Below are 21,256 nucleotides of genomic sequence, written 5' to 3'. Positions count from 1 at the left end.
AAGTTGATATACCCTTGCAGAATACTCTGTAAATTATATTCTCCAAAATTATTCATATAATGCATTCTTAATACTCATAAAAAATCCCAACTTCCTAACTTTACAAACACCAAAGTTATGGCATTTCCGATCAATCAGTTATATGGCAGCTATAGGATATAGTCGGCCGATCCTTATGAAATTTGGTAGGTCGGATTGATTGGCCAAATATAAAACCCATAGAAAATCCCAACTTCCTAACTTTACAAACACGAAAGTTATGGCATTTCCGATCAATCAGTTATATGGCAGCTATAGGATATAGTCGGCCGATCCTTATGAAATTTGGTACGTCAAATTGATTGGCCAAATGTAAAACCCATAGAAAATCTCAACTTCCTAACTTTACAAACACGAAAGTTATGGCATTTCCGATCAATCAGTTATATGGCAGCTATAGGATATAGGATATAGGATATTTGACCAAAATTATAATACCCTCTGCAAGGGTATAACAAGAAAGGAAGCAAACTTCGGCAGGCTGAATTTATATATCCTTGCAGTTATTACAAAACATTACGATTTCTATGCCTATATTACTAAAAACAATGAAGCCATGTCGATTTTGTGCTGCGTTTTGTAATCGTTTCTATGGCTGCTTTATGATATGATGTTTTAACAAAACTAAAAGCGTAATTCTGATATAGTAAATAATTACTATGTCTCAAAGTATAACACCTAAAAAAATGTAAACAATGGTCAATTGCTTAATTCCGCAAGGCCTTCTAAAAAAACCAGAAAGGAAAGCTAACTTCGGGCGGAGCCGATATTTATATACCCTTGCAGAATATTCTGTAAATTATATTGGTTGGCCAAAAATACAACCAATAAAAAATCCCGACTTCCTAACTTTAAAAACACCAAAGTTATGGCATTTCCAATCGTTCAGTTATATGGCAGCTATAGGATATAGTCGGCCGATCCGGCTCGCTCCAACTTATATACTACCTCCAATAGAAAGACAACTTTTGGGAAAGTTTCAAGCAGATAGCTTTAAAACTGAGGGACTAGTTTGCGTAGAAACGGACGGACGGACAGACGGACGTGATGCTGATCAAGAATATATATACTTTATAGGGTCGGAAATGTTTCCTTCACTGCGTTGCAAACTTTTGACTGAAATTATAATACCCTCTGCAAGGGTATAAAAATGGTTAAAACTCATAGTTTGATCCCACATTTGTGCAGAAGCCACATAGGCAGATATGAGCACTTAGCTGTCCGAACTTCCGCTTTTCTGCACGCCACTTCCGCTTTAATAAAGTTTGTTATTTTGTCTAGCCTTATAGCGCTTAACAACTACTTTTGCCGTCTCCTTTTGCCACTTAGAAAAATTTAGTATTTAATCGCAAGATGATAAACTTTTTTTAAGAATAAAATGTAACAGAGCAATTTGTTTCCTAATTTAATTGTAATAATTATATATTATTATAAAATTTCGTTTTCGTGGTGCTTATGTGCCAAAAAAGTTAATTTCAAAATTAATTTGTATGTGAAAGTGAACTGTATACGCCTCCATTAAATTGTAAATCAATTTTCACGGTTTTCGATTATTTAGTATCAAAAAATTTAAAATTAAAGGTAAATGCTTGGACCATGAAAATTTAAAATATAAAAATCAAATTCATTAGCAAGTGTGGTAGTGAATTAAGAAAACATTTGCTTGGTCGAAATGACCCATTCGCATAACTATAAAAAATAGTTATGTAATTATTTAAAGTAGTAGGTCATTTATTTGTACTATTTTATTGTAAAATACCATTAAAATAGTTAATCTGATATGAAACGTGAATTTGTTTTAGAAGACCTTTTGGTTTCTAGACAAAGGTTCCAGGGCTCTATACCCGAAGACTTACAAATCGGATATTAAATGGAAAATTACATTTGAAATAGTTAAGTTTTTAATTATAGGATTTATTACTATCTTTTGTAGCTGATTTATCTTAATCGTGTCCAAAGCATTTTACTATAAACATTGTTTATTTATTAGTATCTATGTGTTGGAGACTTGTGACTACCCTGCAGTACCGTTCATCACCTTTTAATCGCTTTTTCATCACCAAAAATACATCACTGCTGATGATTAATCGATGAATCTTCATACAAATTAGTGATGAATTTAACATTGGCATGTCCTAGGAGTTAATCAGTGAAAAATTCATCACTCTTTAATCAGTAATTCATCACACAGAGACAGAGTAAGAGAGGGAGATGGAAATTTTTCTGCGTTTCCTACGATCGGGGACTGAGAGTTTCGGCTCTGCCTGCGTCGCACTCGGCTATGCCGAATTTGCCTTTGGCTCTGCCGGCGTCGCAGTCCGCTGCTGATTAAACGGTGATGAATTTTTGTACTGATGAAGTTTGCAACGCAGAGAAGCAGAAATGTTCGACCCTATAAAGTACATACAGTAGAATCCGGTTATAGAAACTTTCAAGGCACCGACGATTTCACGTCATACTACCCGGAAGACGAACTAACCATATAAGTTTGTATCATATAAGTTTATTTGGGGACCAACCAAGCCATCGAGTTTTCGTCCCAATAACCGGACGGGCACTGTAAGCGGAGTCGTTATAACTGTATATAAATTACATGTCCTTTGTTATTATTTAGTTTTCTATTTTTTTAAGCAATGAACATTAAAATAAACATTTTTCGTAATGTGTGTGTTTTGCAGTTTCATCTTAAAATTTAAGTTTCCTTTTTTTCAACTCTTTGTGTGTTTATAATTCCTTACTGGTATTAGCGCGCCGGACACCAAAATGCACAAATCGCCACTGAAAAGTTTAGACTATACTTAAGTTTTATAGTCAGTGTTTATGCACTTTCACCCTAGCTAGAGCCCAAGTTTAGCCATACTACTGGTTAGGACTAACTTCTATTTTTTTTAGTAGGATTACCAATTTAAGAGATGTTTCTATTAATTGGTGATTTACCATTTCCGTGGTCTAAGAAAGTATAAACATAATTAGGTGAGGTAGTTCAACCATTTTTGTCGTTTAAATATCCAATTTTTATAGTAACCCATACGCCTTCAATAACGTTAAAACTATTACCACTTGGGTTCGAGAATTGTAACTATTTTATTTGGCTTTTCTTCCCCTTGTGCATAACGGCAAATTTGCGCGAAGACCTTTGATATTGTAACTGAACTGTTCAAAAACAGGATCATGTTGTTTTTACTAACGCCAGATTGAAGACAAGTGCACCCAAATGATTTGGAATGAACTTAGTGAAAAAACAAGAGAGAACGCTATAGTCGGGTGCCCCGACTATCAGATACCCGTTACTCAAGTAAAGGGAGTGCGAGGGAGATGGAGATAGAAACTTTGATCACGCATAACTTTTTAACGAATGGTCCGATTTGAAAAATTTGTTCTACATTTCGATAGGTATTGATAAGCACAATAAAACTGCATTTTTACTTTTCCGAAATATTAAAATTTTTAAAATCGTATATAAGTGATTGTGGGCGTTAAAGGGGGCGTGGCACCTTTTTGAAACAAACTTGCGCTGCGTAGGAACTCCTAGAATCTGCATGCAAAATGCCAATCTTCTAGCTTTTATAGTTTCCGAGATCTCAGCGTTCATACGGACAGACAGACAGACGGACAGACAGACGGACAGACGGACAGACGGACAGACGGACATGGCTATATCGACTCGGCTAGTGACCCTGATCAAGAATATATATACTTTATAGGGTCGGAAACGCTTCCTTCTAGCTGTTACATACTTTTGCACGAATACAATATACCCTTTTACTCTACGAGTAACGGGTATAATAAATACAAAATATTAATTTAAATATAACAGAGCTCATTATACCCTTGCAGAGGGTATTATAATTTTGGTCAAAAGTGTGCAACGCAGTGAAGGAGACATCTCCGACCCTATAAAGTATATATATTCTTGATCAGGATCACCTCCTGAGTTGATATAGCCATGTCCGTCTGTCCGTCTGTCCGTCTGTCCGTCTGTCCGTCTGTCCGTCTGTCCGTCTGTCCGTCTGTCCGTCTGTCCGTCTGTCTGTCCGTCTGTCTGTTTCTACGCGAACTAGTCTCTCAGTTTTAAAGATATCGAATTGAAACTTTGCACACACCCTTCTTTCCTTTGCACGCAGTATATAAGTCGGAACGGCCGGGATCGGCCGACTATATCCTATAGCTGCCATATAACTGATTGATCGGAAATGCCATAACTCTGCTGTTTGTTAGGTTAGGAAGTTGGGACTTTCTATGGGTTTTATATTTGGCCAATCAATCCGACGTACCAAATTTCATAAGGATCGGCCGACTATATCTTATAGCTGCCATATAACTGATTGATCGGAAATGCCATAACTTTGGTGTTTGTAAAGTTAGGAAGTTGGGATTTTCTATGGGTTTTATATTTGGCCAATCAATCCGACGTACCAAATTTCATAAGGATCGGCCGACTATATCTTATAGCTGCCATATAACTGATTGATCGGAAATGCCATAACTTTGGTGTTTGTTAAGTTAGGAAGTTGGGATTTTCTATGGGTTTTATTTTTGCCTAATCAATCCGACATATCAAATTTCATAAGGATCGGCCGACTATATTCTATAACTGCCATATAAGTGAACGATTGGAAATGCCATAACTTTGGTGTTTTTAAAGTTAGGAAGTTGGGATTTTTTATGAGTATTAAGAATGCATTATGAATGTTTTGGAGAATATAATTTGCAGAATATTCTGCAAGGGTATTTCAACTTCGGCTCCGCCCGAAGTTAGCTTTCCTTTCTTGTTTTATATTTTTATGTTACCAGGAAATTGGAGACCTTATTTTAGTCTAATTTTTTCCCCCAATTTACCTTTTACCACCCTTTACCCTTGCAGCTATAGAAAAATGTAAGTTACTCAGGATTTCTTAAAATTAACTTTCAAGGCACTTTAAACCTAAGATCCTAAGCCGATCATATTTCAATCTATTTTTAATTTGAGTAGACCCCACATTGCCCAAGATCCATTATGCTAATACGGTACCAAGTTAAATAGGTTTTCCATTGCACAAGACTTCTCGAAAACTGCACCAGCGGCAGCAAATCAAATGAAATCCTAAACCATAATATTACAAAAATATGGTCCTCCCAATTTAGGGCGCCTGCGTGGTGAGCAGAGCTGCCGAGTGGCAGCCACAAACAGCCGGCGAAACGCGCGCCAATGTCAGAACAACAGAAAAAGTGCAATAACAACCACAACGACAACAACTTTAGCACTAGTTCAAGTTCAATGCAACAACAACAGGCGCACGTGACGCAAATGTGCAAGTCCTGCCACAACAATAAAGAGCGCTAACAGGGCCTGTTAACTTGGCCAACAGCAGCTGCCGACTGTGCCGCATTCGGGCGGGTTTTCGTTTGCCCGCTTTTTGGGGAACGAAGTGTCAGAATGTCGCGGCATCTCAAACGAATCGGACGCAAAATGGAAAAATCGAGGAAAAAATCGGACAAGTGTTCCGAGTGATTTTTGGATAATATTTCATTCGCTTTCGTACTAAACAAACGGAATAACGGCACGCGATTGTGTGAGTTCGCCTTGCCGAATGCAACATATTTATTTATGATATTTTGGAAGTGCAAATTTATAAATTTTGATTAGCCGCATTGAAATGTCGGAAGTTTTTGAGAATATAATTCATTCAACTTTTGGCTTGGTTTGAAATATTTTTATGAAAAACCTAGTGCAAAAGAATTTGTATATTTTTTTATTTAAGTACTTGATAAAAAAAATAATAATACATGATTTTAGGCAAATTTTTACTTTGAAAAGTTTAGCTTATTTTAAAAGAATTGGGACAAGCTTATGCTACCTTTTTAAAAATCTTTAAAGTAACTCCAAAAAATTCAGTTTCGATTTCTTACTGCATTAAGTTGTACAACGTTTACTATAATGTTACACATTGGGCAAACAAATAACTTATTTAACGTTAGTTTTAATTTTTACTTTTACACAGCCAAAATAAGCTTGTCCGTTATTGAAAATAATGTTCAAATAAAATAAATTATTTCTTTGAAAATCTTTGTGATATTTATAGAAGTGAACAAAGTTCGTCGAGCTAATCGGATATGCAAAATAATTATTAACCAAAAGATTTTGAAAAACGAAGGCCATTTTTACAACATGCGAAATTCTCAAAAATAAATAGTCCCGGTACAACTCGCGCAACGCCAAATTAACGAAGCATTAAGAGCAAAAACAATATTTTTTTTACTATGCATTTCGCTTCTTAAACTGAATGATACTCAAGGAAATCTATATGTATATCAGAGCCTTACATTCAAGTGTCACTAATAAAAAAATTGTTTATATTAGGCAAAATTCTGGTAAAACTGTGCTTTTTAAATTATACTAACAATTTGTGAATACAATTGCTCAATAAACTCAAAACAAGGCGGAATACACTGAGAAAGAAACCAACTTTATTTGTCACCCATTTTGAAGGAGTAAAAATAAATAATCATTGGATAAAAAACACGAAATAAAGGAGAAATAAATCAAAGATTGGACACATTCACTTTAATATTATCTCCTGCAGGTAAAATGTAACAATATTTAATTTAATCTTTTAATCTCTCGAGAGGTAATGAAGAGTTCCATACCCTCATCAGAAATTTGACTTTCCGGACGTAAAAGAAAAAAATTTGCGAGCTTATATCTAATGCCGAGAAGAACAAATAAAAATGATGACAGCTTGGCGCAGGTGTGCTTTAGTCCATTTGATTCGGATTGCGTCTTTGTTTTTTGTGTTTATTTGTGATTTTGATTTGCGTGTTCGTGTCTCGATTAACAAATGGCAGATTTGTATTTGTACAGGTCCTTGCCCATTTTTGCCATCACCACCAGACCACAACCCACAATCAGATAGACAGCGGTTCATTAAGATACCTTTTGAAAAATGTGTTGACACGTGCTTTGTGAATGTGCATATGTACATGTTTCCAAAGACTGGCTTCGGTTTCCCTTCAGGACAAATGAAACTCCTCCGGAATGTGTAACTCAGGAACTATTTAATAATACTGATGTCTTCGTCGAGAATAGACGTAAAACATTAAAAATTCAAGAACAACAAAGCTATAGTTTTAAATAATTGAACACTTTTAGGAAAGTTTCATAAGGCTCAAAACTGACTAACTAGTTTGCGTAGAACCGGACGAACAGCCAAACATGGCTAGACAAACTTGCCTGGTGAGCTGTTCAATAATATATATACTTTATAGGGTCGGATCTTTAACTGAAAAGGGTAAAAGTAGCTTTAGTAGAGTTTTTCACCGAAACTATTCAGCCCTGCTTATAAATTACGAATGATACGTTCAAGTTTTGATATACATACACACTCTGCCTTTTGTATTGCAAAGTATTTTTCGTTTCATTGTGTCGATATAGGACCATGATAAGCTGAGAAACAAAACACTATACATCCAAATGTTCTGAGCCGCTTGCATTTCATTTCCGGTAATATCCTGCGAATCCTGATTGTGCTAATATACCAGTTCAAATCACGGTACCCCGGCTTTTAACAGATTAAACATCATCGTCTGATTTAGACATGAACGAAATCGCCAGCAACCACCCACAACTGGCAAAAACTAAATGAAGCGCAAATGACAAACATTGTCAACTCGACTATTAAGGTGGCAGGATGCCTCCCCTGCTCTGCGGGTCCTTTTCTATAGCACTTTCTGCGGGCGACAGGCTGTTAGAATATCCACAGCAGCATCGAATTAATTTTGGTCTGCTCTGCCTATATAAGGTCATCACGCCATTCATTAGAATTTGGAATTTTGCAATGCAAACATAAATTAATTTGATTATTTCGAATACATTTGGGAATTACTAATTTATTAACTTGTTGCTTATCCGTAAAGCTCGTATAATTTAAGCTCTGCATAAATTGTATGAGAACAATTAAACTTTATTGGGTCTTGATTAACAAAATCCACTTCATTTCGATTTGTATGCCTATATTACTAAAAACAATAAAGTTATGTCTAGGTTGTGCTGCATTTTGCCATCGTTTCTATGACAGATATATGATATTGTTGATTTCGACAAAACTAAAAGCGTAATTCTGATATTGTAAATATTTACTATATCCCAAAGGAATATTGTGATAAATAGAAAAATTGCAAATACAATTTTTTTCATATATATTTTTAATAATTTTTATATTTTCTTAAAGAGCTATATGATATAGATGTCCGATTTTAATTTAATAAAAGCCGTAATTCCATAGTATTTAAATATTACCAAATCCCAAAGAACAACAAAAATAAAAAATTTTCCGACTTATATCCTACCTGCAATAGAAAGACAACTTTTGGGAAAGTTTCAAGCAGATAGCTTTAAAACTGAGGGACTAATTTGCTTAGGAACAAATAGAGGGTCATGGCTATGATCGAATCTCCTGTTGAGCAAGAATATATATACTTTATAGGCTCGGAGACGTCTCCTTCACTACGATGCAAACTTTCGACTGATCTTATAATACCCTCTTATATCATATAAGTGCAACTCCGAGAGTTACAGCTATTTTACCTAAGTAAGCAATCTTTTTCTTTATCTTTTAACCAGAGTTAATTTTTTTGATTTTAAAAAAATGTTTTTCTTTTTTATGCCTTTTTCTAAAATATTAAAAAAATTTAACGAGTGAACATAAAGTTTTTGTGACATGAGCTCGATTTATGGCTGGCTGCTTACGAATTTTTATTAGCTTCATTTACGACTGCGGGCGGTAGCACAAACTAAAATTCCCAACTGATTTGCTACACCTTTTCTGGCGAAAAAAACCTTTTTACAGAACACTTTTTTTGGCACTTGTGGTGAAAAATGAAAAACAATAAATCAATTTCTTTGATTATATTTATGTGAAGGTGCTGTTGTATATATCAATAGTAAACCACACTCCTGCAAATTTTACAAACTGATACATATCAAAACTATTTTGAATGGTGAATTGAACAAATTATGTATCTGAGTTCAGAAAATTAGTTCTCCCTTGCTTCATTTTGACTTGATTGGTTCACGAATTAACTGTAGACTTGCACATGATTAAAAAAAGAATAAATTGTGTGCATTACCTACGGATTAAGGACCTGCCATTTATCATATTTACAGGTGCGAGGTTATTTGCTCCTAGGCTTTGTCATATTTACATAATGTCCCAAATAAATTTGTTTGTTTTGAAAGTCCTAGGTTTCAAATTCTGTTTTTTTGCCTTGCGCATACTTACGGGCGATTTGTCAGTGGCTCCTTTCCAAACGAGTTTGAGCCTACATGACATCCACACATACATCATGAATATTTCATTTGATTAGGTATGACTGGTTAAAGACCATGTTAAGCTCATTATGTGTCAACTAATCCTTTTGTAAAAAGATCACATTTCCAAATTAACTCACATCAAATAAGAACGGAAGATAAGTGGTAGACGAAATTTATGTAACCTTTTCGGTTATTATAAATTATGTTAGTTAATAAAACGTTTCTAAAAATTTACAATACTCTTTTAAATATATTTATGCTATTATTTCTAGCCAAAAAGGATCAGGGAGAGCTCGGTGAACTCGGTTTTAAATATAAAAAAATCTTCAATTCCTTTGAAATCGTATTTTTTGGAACATATTTATATAAAGACAGCGATTGTTTTAAACGGAGAAAACTAGCAGAATACTTATGTGTAGGGTCGAAACATTTTTAAAAGTTAAAAAGTTATGTTTACTTATTAATTTTAAAATGTTTTTTTTACTTATTTAACATTTGTTACCCTGTTTCTGCACCTAAAAGTTGAATTTAAAACCGTGAAAAACGTTCCGAAAAACGTCGGAGGTTTGCCAACTTCTTTTCAATCAAAAAAGCATAGATTTGAGATATACGCAAGAATTTTCAAGACATCAAGCATTAATTTAAAGTCTGGCAGTGGAATTGAGTAAAAGTACTTTATATGTCTAATCGTTTTAAACATCTGATCCAAATTATATTACATATATAATTATGCTAGACTCTAAGCATTGAGAAAATGTAGTAAAATCAACCGGAGTCTTTCTAAAAATTTTTGTTGGGTGGGGTGGGTGATATTACACCTCTTATTTTGAAATTGGCGGTTAACAGGTTGTGTCTGCCCTTGCGGCGTATACAGAATGACATTCACATCCGAATCGATTGGCGAAAGGTAAGGTCAGGAACGTAAAGTCTAAATAATTGTTTTCATATTTATTATTTACAATTTAATTCAGGGTCAAAACGTTCGCATTAACCTTTGGCGTAACGTAAAAATAAGCTAGTTGACGACAATTTGTACTTTCAGCTTAGCCAGGAGACACCAAACACGTCACTCTTCCCTCAAGTTGGTCCCCGACGGTTGATGGCAACGTCACGCAATCTTGTGGCTTCCACAATGTAATTTGCGCAATGCATTCATTAAGCATTTTGCTCCTTCTAGGGTTTTTTGCGCAATTTTAAACTCATTTGCATGGAATTCTGACTTCTTCCCTGCTGCTGAGGATAATTAGGTTCGCCACTCTTAATGCAGGCAGTCGGTGTTGAATTTTGTTCATATAGCACAACACAAATTTATGCTAACGAACTGAAATAACAGTCAAGCGACGAGACCGCAATCTTATTTGCGCACAAAAAACACAAAACTTCGGCATATCTATGGTTACAATAAAAGGGTCAGATCATCAGAAAGCAACAATAAAGTTGGGCGGCAGGTTTTTGTGGCCGCGAAGGGGAGAGTGGGGGGCAGGAAGACTGCCGAATAAGCCGGGCTATAAACCACAACAAACGTCAAAACAATTTCCGCCTGCACAACCCGACGACATTGTGACGCAGTTAGTAACTTTAAAAATGTTGGCAGGGGCAGAGGGAAATAGGTGAACCAAGGAATGCGGTAAAAAATTTGTTGACTTCTTAAGTGGTCTATGGTGAACGATTTAAAACTTTGCTTGCGATGCTTAGTTCTTGAAGCTACAAACACTTCATTATGATGTTTTTATAAAAATAACAAATTGTTGTTTTTGGAAACATTAAAAATACAAATACCGAAGTACTACAATTGATTTTTAGAAGTCCTGACTGGTATATTTTTTTGTTAAAACTAAAAATGTAATTTAATTTATTGTACTTATTAAACTAACGTTGACATTTATTTCAAAACACAGCGGTTTCTAACAGGGCGATAAATCAATCAATAGCACTCAATATCTATCTATTATTCTACTCTTCATTTATGTGCTTCCATTTCATTTTGCAAAACCGACACAATAAATCCATGGCCAACCTAGAAAACCCCAATTCACACATTCCGAAACGTAGGACAGCAAATCAAGCGGTTTGAAATTGAACGGGGGCAAAATGCACTAGGAGTTTGTGCAAAAAGCCCATTTTGTCAAGAGAGCAATGTTTTGTTACTGGGCGGAAAAATCAACCAACAAAGGTTTACCTGTACGATGGCTTACATTTTTTGTGTTTTCTGTCAGGGTGCAATTGTTTCGATTACAGGGCGTGGCAGGCACACGTTTTGCCCATCGCATTGTGTATGGAAATTGACGGATAATCGAAGAGACCAATGGAAAGTTAATTGAATGCTTGTATGGTATGAAGAAAAAGGTTCAAGTTCCGATGTATTGGTTAGATGGGTTGAAAAAACTGTAAGATGACAGAAAAATAAATATAAAAATGCATGTGAGGTTCCTTGACTAAACCAAAGGTTTTCTCGGGCTTGTTATCATAGCTGTGAAAACCTTATTTAAAACTCAACGCAGTCAAATCAACCAAATATCATCTTGTGTATATCATGACAGCTTTAAGCTTGAATGTGGTTATTTAAATTAAAAATATGCAATTCTAAAATATAAAGTGTATGTATGTGTTTAACTGAACCGGAGTACAGTTGCTAAATTAAAATTCATCCCCTCGAAAACAAAAAAACCAAAGAATATACCGAACAACCGCCAATACTTGCAACAATTTAATGGACACTTGGGAGTAAAAACAGATTTTTGGTTTAAAAATCCCGAGTAATTTGTTACTGCAAAGCCAAGCTATAAAATGTTTACAGCGTTACCTTCGGAAGTAGGTTTAGAAGTGCTGTGCAAAATTATTTTTTCCAATTAAATAAAGTACTTTACCTGAATAAGCACGGCGGCCATGTTCTAAAAAATGGTTTCTATGTAAAACGTAGGCTAAATATTGTTTTCCCTTTTACATGGCTTTAAATCCATTATTATTTTTACTCAAAAATGATTCACAAATAACAACCGCAAATTTGATTGTTCTTTAGATATTCTTAGTGTTTATTTGATTATGCTCACAAATAATAATTGTTCTGTGAGCCAATTTAATTGAAGAAAACGGTAGGCGTGAAAAGAACAATAATGTCAGGACCCTCAAACACCAATTTGATTTATACACCCAGACTAACAACCATCTTAAGAAAATGTGTCTGCCCCATCGCCCCTAACAGCTCAAATTTTCGATGTTTTCACTTTCCCACTTTTCATATGCTCTCGAACAGAATGCCGGAAAACTGATCAAGGAAATATATAATCAAACATCTGACCCAAATGAAAAATGTAAGCCTAAGTTCCTAAGTCGCTAGATTTAGAGAGAAGACATATATTTTTCCACGACCATCGGCTATGCGTAATTTAATAAAATCCGTACTAGTCTAAGCTTAAAATTAAAGTAGCTTAAGAGGAAAATATAAGAGCCCATGAGTATCTACAGCATTTCGTCTTTCTCCACTTCCTAAGTGGGGCTAATGCCTGGCTATTAATTTTGACGCTCTTATGCACGCCCATAAATTGCTTGACGGGAAAAGCAAACATAAAATAATACATCAACGTGGACCACATAAACTCGGCAAGGAAATCACATTTTTCGTTTGTGTGTTTGCATTTCGATGGCATAAATTAAATGTAATGTTCGCCGGCAATGTCAGCCACTAAGCGAGGGAGTGTGCTCCGACAAAATCAATTTTCGGCTCTAGTTTTACCTGCACTTTCAGCGAATTGCCACGAAGATGGCGCTTAACTGATAAACTTACGAGCTCCGAGCCCAGGTGTGTGTGCGTCTATAGGCGGAAAGGCTAAAGGATCCTTGCCGCAGGGACAAATGATTATGAACGCCAGATAGCAGCGACGTACTCAAAGTGACATTTGGAAGATAGAACGAGCCGTCCTGGGGCAATATCTTCACCTCTGACGTGGATTCAAGGCAACTTGGGGCATATTTTTGCCAGAATGGTAATTGATTTTTGGGATGTGTCTGGGCTTTTTGATACGCTCTCTGAGCTTTAAAATAATAAAAACCTTGTATAATGCATATTTAAAAAAAAACTTTGTTCATATGCCTTTCTCTGATTTGACGTTTTCCCGGAAACAAGATTTTGGTCTTCCGTAATCATATCTCCCATGAAATCTTCAGGCCTTTAAGGAACTTCCAAGAAAACTCCAAACAATTCGCATCTAGTCTTTCACCCCGTGCACACTCTTCAAGATTCTTGAATTTCAAACGAGTAAACCACAAGTTGTGCAATTTTCCGGAAAGTTTCGTGTTTTTGGTAGGGGTAATCCCCAATTAATTGAATCAAATGCCGAAACTTAGCTTATCTTGTAACCATGGCAGCACAGACGTCGTGTGAGAAACTTGTCAAGAGCCGTAGACGTGACGTTGTTTTTCGGCGTTTGCCAAAGGGCTATCGAAAGCTGTGAGCAAATGTGAGAAGGTTGCCCTGTTTTGAGTGCGACTGATGCTTGTGTGGTGTTTTTAAATGTCAATCACAACATTCCGTGCAGCCAGGCTGATTTCGGTGTATTTATCACATCGTTGTCTACGCGAACGTGTGATCCCATTGTCTCCGCAAATTGATTGGTCTAATTGTCGGCCTGTTGCTAATCTGATTAGTGTAACTTTCAAGAAGGGCAAATTTATTCCAAGCTATGCAAACGACTTTATTACACATTCCGTCTTTATGACTTTCGTCTCGTCGAGTCTTGCAACATGTGCGTATTCTTTTTCCTTTAATAAGTTGCCGACGAAGTTAGGCCCAACATCGTTCGGGTGGCGCTCCAAATAATGAATGGCCAAGAACAGTTTCAGTATTGGTCTGGTTTTTTCAAGTGCTTGATTAATTTTCCAGCAAAAAGTTTTCCACCCAGTGCTCACCCCAGCCGTCTAGTCTTCATAATTATAATGTAATATTTATGTGGCTGCCTGCCGACCGACCATCCGACCGACACTTGAGTATGATGAATGTCCTGAACATATTTCCAAGGTCCGCCCAGGCCATTGTTTCAATTCCTATCTTTAGTTGTGGTCTTGCCTAATTAATGAGCTCTAGGCTTCCCCAGCTCTCACTTTCTACAGGTCCTTCTTGGGGAAAAAAAATCTCAATACTCTTGAGCGTGACTATCCTATTTTATCGTGATGGTAACGTACGAGTGACGTTGCCTTTGGGAATTCGCCTACAAACCTCCTCTTTATGTTGCTTGTCACATTAAGACTCATTTAAAATCGAGTCAGGAATTGTTGTGGAAGTATTTCCCCATAAAAGGAAGGTGGCTTTTATACTTTAATACTTTGGAGTGCAATAGCTTTCAAAATCCTTTATGTTATTACTGCCCTTAAAATATGGTTTAAACATTGAATTCCACTAAGTGAATTCGATTGAAGTCAAGACTAGTCTTTTAGCGTAAATTAAAAGTTACCCCATAATGTGGCGTAACACTATTAAAGTCATGATTTATTATTAATAAGCTTAGGTAAGAGAGTTAAGAGTACGGACAAAAAGGCTATTAAACAATGTTTGCCAATGCTAAAATAGGAAAAGCATCCCAAAGAAGATCGGCTTATTTTGCATAACTGTTTTCAAGCCGCTAAAAAGTTAAAAGTAGTTAAAACGGCCAATCTGGCGTACGAATCCGAATGTCAGTCAAAAGTTTGCAGGCAGTAAAAGAGCCATTTACGACCCTATAAATGTGGCTAGCCAGGTTGTATTTTTACGCGTCGAATACGCACCACTTGCTATGAATTCGGTGCTCCGCTTAAAGCTATTTAAACAACAAGACTTGGGGTCCTTTTCAAAATGAAAATGTATTCTTGTTGGTTTGTGGCAAGTATCAAATGGCAGTTTTAGGTCCTTGGAATCATTTCAATTATGCTCAACAATTCGATCTTAAAAACATTTGTTTAACGCTTGTTGAAAAACAAGCCAGTTAAGCGGTAATACCAAAAAAAGACAGAAATTTAAACGCCGAATGATTTATTAATCACTTTTTGTCTAAAAATTTGATTTCACAAAATTTAAGACCTACAAATTTGTATGTGATGAAGATGTTGAATGTATGTTAAGAAATTCTCTGCTCCTGAGTGGTCAATTTGGGGGAAGTATAACATTAATGAGATCCTTTGAATTAGTTTGTTTATAAATAAGATACAATGTCATGGTAATACGCGGTGAACTCGGAAGCTATTCGAGAATGTTAAGAGCAGCTAAATTGTTTTTAACACTTATTCGTGGTTTTTTATGCCTCTTATTCGTCATAAAACCATAAAACATGGCGCTGGCATAATCAATAATAACTCTCTTTTGGCCACTGCCCAATTTGGCATTATTTTGCGGGCATAGGAAAAAACTCTATCCGCGAAATCTGAATGCGGAATCGGTCGACTCACTCGCATTGAAATGTTGCGCCGTGCAAATCACTCCCACGTATGAATGTAGACCAGCTGTTCTTTTTTATGAAAAATTGTTCGGCGTTTAAAAAGGGTGGGATATGTCATTCTCTTTTAGAGACAAAAGCGGACAAGCACATGAAAAACGTAATAAAAAAAATAACATTGGTCACACATTCCATACGCTCTGCCATGCGTGATTCACCTACTTATTCATGGATGGCAAATAAATTTAAGAACTTAAACAAAATGTTTACAAATTTAAGCTTTTAAGCATTGATAGATTTTATCGACATCCCAATCAAATTTGATAATCTCAGGGAATATAAAACCAAATTGGTTAATAAACACGACTTGAAATCATCAGGTTAAGTATCAGCAGTGGAAGCTCAATTTAAGCCTTTTGCAATCGTAGGTTTAACTTGCCCCACTGCCACATAATAGGAAATAGCATGGTTGCTGCTAATTTTCTGTTTTGTGGCTTTTGAATGTTGCCATTTTCATTTCAACACAAATAGAGTTAGCTATACAAGGGTTTTGGCATCGAATTTTCTTTGGAGTTTGTTTGTGTTGGAGTTTAAAGCGCAAGTGGCGCGTTCCAAGTACTTATCTCAGACTCTAATGGTAACTAAACCGTTAACGTTGGTCTAACGAAATTGACATTTTTAATGAATTTTAAAGTAACCTTGTATTCATTTTTTTTACTGTAAAATCCGAGGGCTTAGTCCCTCGCGCATATCGCTGTCATTTCCGGCCTTCGCTTTCCAATTTTCTCATGATTTTCTCACACCCACGCGCATATATGTTAGCCTCGAAATTCCCCAAAGCCAAAAGTTGCTCCAGTCGGAATCGAAATTTTCCAGCGGGCACTTTTCGGTTGGGAAAGTTGGTGCAGCAAATGCCGCTAGCAGGCGTCGAAAACTTTGCATAATCTTCGACCACTCCGGCGGAATTCGCTTCCTCCTTCCTCCTTCCTCCAATATTTTGCGGCGGCTGTCATAAATTATTCGATGTCGGTGCGAACGCTCCTCGTGTGCGGGATGGAGGGAACAAGTTAAATGCAAATTTAAAGGAAATTGTCGCGAAAAGACGTTTGCCAATTGCCGTTTAAGTCGTTTCTCCTTTTGCAATCCGACCCACATTAATTTCCGAGGCTCCCATAAATATGCAACTGGAGAAGCCAGGGCCGGAGCGTTGCAACACTGTTGTTGCACAAATTGGTTGCCCGTCGCGATGCTGCCATTTGAGCCGATGTTGTCTGCTAAATTGGCTTCCAATAACGTGGTCTGCGCCAAAGTGCTGCTCCCCGCCCCTGAAAGTCCTCGCCCTATGCATCGTTCTATGCAGCCCGGTAGACAAACAATAGTTCCCATTGCATATTTTTGGCAAACAATGGCTGGGTGAGCCAAAGGACAAAAGGTGACCAAGGTCGCGGTGCACACATCGACGGCAGCCAGAGCGTGACACCAAATCGTGAAAACGCATTTTTCCTGCACCACCTTGCAGCTGGTGTCGCATGGCAAAGTGTTGGCCCGGAAACTGCGGGGGAGGTTTTCAGTGAGATTGTCCTGACCGCCAAACCAAATAAAAAACGGAAGGGCATATATGTACGTACATTGCTCGAATTTATAGCTCAAAATTGCGACGATTACTCCGGGCTGAAACTTATTCATAAGAATATGAATAAAAATCGTATGCATTAAGGGCCGTTTTCTCGACTTCATGGTGAGCTACAAACTACTACTACTACTTATAGCTTACTATTAGGTCGAGAAAGCCGGTCTTTCAGTTAAAATTAAGGAGGGAGCCTGCTTTATAGACTTCAAAAATTTTTTGCATAAATGTCTACCCAAACTTTCCAAGAAAGTGTCATTAAAATTTTAGAAGCAAATTCAAAATATTTTTAAAGTTACGGGAGAAATAGTGAACAAGCGTTACGGTTTTTTATAAACGATTTTTAATATCCGAAAACTTTGACTTGCGATTTCTCGGTTTTTCATTTTTACGATTTCTTTTAACTGGCAGAAAAGATAGGGAAAAAATTAAACGTCCTATCGAAACAAGGCAAAATTTATTGAATTCGGGATTAAATTATTTAAAACGTTAAAAACGTTATGATTAACCCTTTTTTAAAACAATCGGAAGTGATTACAAAAAAATTCTTTTTATTTTGCTAAAATTCTTAGAATTTTTCACTTTTGTTCAATTTTTTTTGGCTTAACTAGAAGCTATACTATTAAAAATAGAAAATTTTTTGAATTTTTTTTTCTGTTGGAAATTGCTAGCTTCATTTTTCCCGCCGCACGACACATGCTTGTACCAGGCATAATATGACATATATTTTAATGAAAAAATTTGAGAAGACTGTTGAAATATATAACAATGAAACCTGAAAGTTTCGTTTCAATCGAATATATCTTTCCTTCCCAAAAAAGTATTCGGAAAAATCGATTTTCTTAAGCTTCTTAAGCTTTAAGGCTCCCCCCTTAAGCAACCGAATTAAAAAATGTATTTCTCTTAGTACTACAAAACGAAAATATTTATAAAATTAAATTTATTGAACTAAGAAAATCGGGTACACTTATTCAGTGAATTTATACAGAGATCTAATTCACAACAGTCCATATTAACAAAATAAGCAATAACTAGGATAAAATTTAAACTTTGCATAACGAGAAAATGGCAGATTACTTCCGTGGAGAAAAAAGCTGTGTATTTTGGCCTGCCACAAATATCAAAAGCTCTTAAAATACACATATATAAATCATGGTTATCGGGAAGGCCTCCTTTCTCCTTTCCCTTCCCAATTGCCTTAATAGTGCTAGTTGTTTTTCCGCTGCTCACTCATATGTCTGGCACAGGGACAAGAGCTGACGCCGTTAAAGGCATTTTTCACTTGGTTCTTGTCGGCGCACTCAATTACCACCTAATGTCCCTACTTCAGCGCAATTTACGCAAACATAAGGATGCGGATTGGGGGAAAGTGGCTGGAAGATAGAAAAGTCGCAACCGAAGTCAGGATGCCCCCGCCCTGGCTACCCGATGCAACTCGCTGCCAAGTGGATGCAACATGAATTCAGATGCTGCAATTTTAGCTGCTGTTGCTCACCCTGCAAAAACAGCTAAAACAATTTTTTTTTGGCAATTTGTTTGCTGTGTGAGCAAGTTGTAATGACTTTTTTTGTGATTTGTTTTCTGGCTGAAAATTACACAATTTTTTTGCTGTTTAAAGTGCTGTTTATGGTTTCCATTAGCACTGCCAAATTTAATAGATATATTATATCCATGTCTTTTCGACCTTGATTTGCCAAAAAATGTTGATACTAACTTTTGACAAAATAATGACACAAAACTATTTAATTATTTATTAATTATAATTATAATGAATTAACTAAATTAATTCATAAAGTAAGACTTAGTAAAAAGCTTTAAAAACAAACAAAAATGTTGATACTAACTTTTGACAAAATAATCACACAAAACTATTTAATTATTTATTAATTATAATTATAATGAATTAACTAAATTAATTCATAAGGTAAGACTTAGTAAAAAGCTTTAAAAACAAACAAATTTTACAAAAAAAATAATAATTATTTACTCTTTTGTTTGAAACAAAATCAAATACAAAGTGAATAGAGAATTTGGAAACCAAATTTACTACTCAGAGACTTTCATTAATTATTAGGGAATAAATGTAAAATTCAATTTTATATTTTCATAAAAAACTCTCAATAACTGCATCAAATTGTTATAAAAAAGCCGATACTGTAAATTTTTTTTTTATTGATTTTTAAAATTTTAAATGGGATTTTGAAAACCAGGTCTAAAATTTAAAACTAAATAATACAAATTTGTTAAAATCAATGGGTGAAGAAATATGTAATTTTACGAATTCATTGTTGACCAATATTATTGGCCAACGTCTTTGGCTTATATAACCCTTCAGACGATAAAAAAAAGTAGAGATAAAAGCTTCCATTGCACTTGCAGCTGGTTTTTAATTAAATCAGTATCTGGAAAATCAATTTACACAGAAAAGCAGCAAATGTCGGTTTTCATTTGTCTCAGGCTTAGGGCTCGTAAGGAACTAAAGTACCAAGTCAATCTCAAAGCCGCTTGGCTCATTAAAGCGCACACAATTTCCGTATTTCCGCTTCGGAAGTCGTCATCAGTGCGACAACTGTATCTCGCATTTTAACTACTCCCCTGCTTTTGTTTTCTAGAAAAGCGTTTGAAATATAGTCGGAGATGGAGCCAAATAAACATCCTCTGATGGAGTGGGGTATCCAGGATTAACTAAATATAACTTTATCATTGGATTGGCTTAGTCCCCAAAATTGTTATTACTGGTCCTTCTACGTATTTTAAAATCGTGATAAGTCTTTTTAAGATATCGTGCAGGGAAAAAGTTAGAAATCGAAATCGTAAGTTGCGCTCTCCTTTTCGTTAGAAGTTGAAAATTTTTTGTTTTTTTATCTCCTTTATATACCCTTGCAGAGGGTATTATAATTTTGGTCAGAAGCTTATATTGCAGTGAAGGAGACATTTCCGACCCTATAAAGTATATATATTCTTGATCAGGATCAATAGGGAAGTCGATATAGCCATGTCCGCCTGTCCGTCTGTCTGTCTGTTTCAATACCGTTTGCGAGCTCAGTTTTAAAGCTAGCGGTCTGAAACTTTCACAGTCGTCCTAAAACATGTGTACGCAGATCAAGTTTGAAAATTGCCCCGATCGGACGTCTATATCCTATAGCTCCCATAGGAACAATCGGAATTGATGATGCAAGAATTGATGATATTTCTTCCAAATCGTAGGGAGAAATCAATGTATAAGCCAATTTTTCCAAGTCTTTTTTATTTATATTTATAGCGTAGGAAAAATTGTTAAAGGCTGAGAAAATATCCCTTTTTTGTCTATTTGTATATAACTTTTTTGCAGTTTAAAACCTATTGACATGAAACTATGAAAATCTAATTTATTTATGTATACCCTATTCTTTTCGCTTCCTTTTCAATTTGAACAATTTCGACAAAGTCTGCAAGGGTATTAAAACTACGGCTTGCCGAAGGTAGCTTCCGTCCTAGTTTGAGATCTCGGAAATCGTCATTGCTAGGAAATGTTCCACTTAATTTTTAAAAGTTGGCCACGTCCACTCCCACAGATCTTGTAGTTTTCTGGAGACTACTTAAAGAAATGTTATTATTATTTATTCGGTCACTATCTTTTTAACATCAAACAATTTTTAAGATATTAAGTTTAAGATGGTCCATGACGTCAGCGCCAGCAGATAGCACCAAACTGTGCAGCACATATTTTGTGTGCTACATCTTTTCTGGACACAATAAATCGCAAATATTTAAGCATTTTTATAAGTTTTAAATCTAAGTCTAGTAAGTCGGAGCCCACAAAATGCATTCAGTGAGTGCTTAAGGCGGCAAAGTGCCAGAGTTCTTCTCATTATCACAGCTTATTTTAAAGATGTTGTTCTGGGATACAGAAACTTGAAC

At 35.8% G+C, this 21,256-nt stretch overlaps 1 protein-coding gene across 1 annotated transcript in view; it reads left to right on the top strand.

The window, feature by feature from the left end:
• The first annotated feature begins 5,472 nt into the window (after positions 1-5,472).
• Positions 5,473-21,256, top strand: part of LOC108048256 (trissin receptor) — a 39,158-nt gene continuing 23,374 nt past the window's right edge. The window contains 2 exon segments of the mRNA XM_044459744.1: positions 5,473-5,591; positions 6,102-6,602. The gene's annotated coding sequence lies outside the window, so the exon portion shown is untranslated.

The sequence above is a fragment of the Drosophila rhopaloa genome, unplaced genomic scaffold (genome assembly GCF_018152115.1).
Source record: "Drosophila rhopaloa isolate 14029-0021.01 unplaced genomic scaffold, ASM1815211v1 contig_2, whole genome shotgun sequence".
Classification (NCBI taxonomy): Eukaryota; Metazoa; Arthropoda; class Insecta; order Diptera; family Drosophilidae; genus Drosophila; species Drosophila rhopaloa.
This window is presented reverse-complemented; position numbering and strand designations above follow the sequence as displayed.